Consider the following 1,219-nt stretch of genomic DNA (forward strand, 5'->3'; position numbering starts at 1 on the left):
TACAGTACCCTACAGATACTATAGTACCATACAGTATACTACAGTACACATCTGTTTGAATAAATCAGGCTCATGCTAAGTTCCTGCCAAAACCAACACAGACATGTTCCTGTTTTTAGTATTTTATATCACTTTATAATCTAGCTGTTTTTGTTTTGTTTTTTTAACATCACTTTCTTCCATTTATTTTTCATTTTATATGTTTTTATGTGGTTGTCTACTGTTGTTAAATCAGGTCTCTCTTGTAAATGAGTCCTTGAGGCTCAAGGAGACTAACTCTAGAAACAAAGGTTGAATGAATGATGTTGGATCAACATTTATCTAAATTAATCATCATATTTCCTTTATTGTTTGTTTCTAATTTAAAAGTTTAACATCTGTCTATAAACTTTATAAATCGATTAAATGATGAAAAATAAATCAAACAGGTGAAACCTTCAGGACAACCAGGAGGGTTTCCCTCACCAAGATGGCGGCTCTGATGATGGCGGATCGAGTTTAATAATTAACCACCTTCTTCTTCGTGTGTTCTCTAACGGTCCAGCAGGGTCAGAGGTCAGGATCCAGGCAGCTCTCAGGTAGTTCCAGTACCTGATCGGTTCTGAGGTAATATTCGGACTTCAACAGTTTCCCTCCGTGTTTAGTTCAGCTCACCTGCTTCCCGGCTCCTCCTCTGATCGATCGTTAGCTCGATGCTAACATCAGCAGGTGTGTTCACCTGAGAGCCGTCGCGTGCAAACGCTGTCTTCTGCGGCGCGTCACCTGAATCACAAAGGTGAAAGTCCAACTTCAAGTTCTGTTCCACAAAACAGAGCTACAGAACCATTACAAAGAGCAGCAAAACCGCGGAGGGCCGCGCCGGGACTGACAGGAAGTGGTTATATCTTCTTCTTCTGTTGCTTTGCTTCCGGCGACTCTCTGCCGCCCCCTGTGGACACAGCTGGAACTACAGCCGCTGAGCAACAACAAGGAGTCCCGCTGTAAACTACTACACAAACCTTTTTATTATCACTGGGTTCTAAAGAAATTAAAGTATATTTATTAAATTAATCTTTTGGCACTTTAATAAATACTTTATTTAAACATGTGTTGAACAAATGAAGCCTTTTATTTATTTACAAAAACTTGTTCTGTTAATGGTGGTGCAACTGGTAGAGCTGCTGCCTCTCAGCGAGCAGGTCCTTGGTTCAAATCCCGGTCCAGGGGCCTTTCTGGGTGG

At 41.1% G+C, this 1,219-nt stretch overlaps 1 protein-coding gene across 1 annotated transcript in view; it reads left to right on the forward strand.

Moving 5' to 3' along the window:
- Nucleotides 1-1,219, forward strand: part of LOC119426470 (receptor-type tyrosine-protein phosphatase mu) — a gene marked incomplete at its 5' end in the record, with an annotated part of 46,197 nt that overhangs the window by 42,064 nt on the left and 2,914 nt on the right.

This window comes from Nematolebias whitei, chromosome 20 (genome assembly GCF_014905685.2).
Source record: "Nematolebias whitei isolate Nwh7 chromosome 20, NemWhi1, whole genome shotgun sequence".
In the NCBI taxonomy this organism is placed as follows: Eukaryota; Metazoa; Chordata; class Actinopteri; order Cyprinodontiformes; family Rivulidae; genus Nematolebias; species Nematolebias whitei.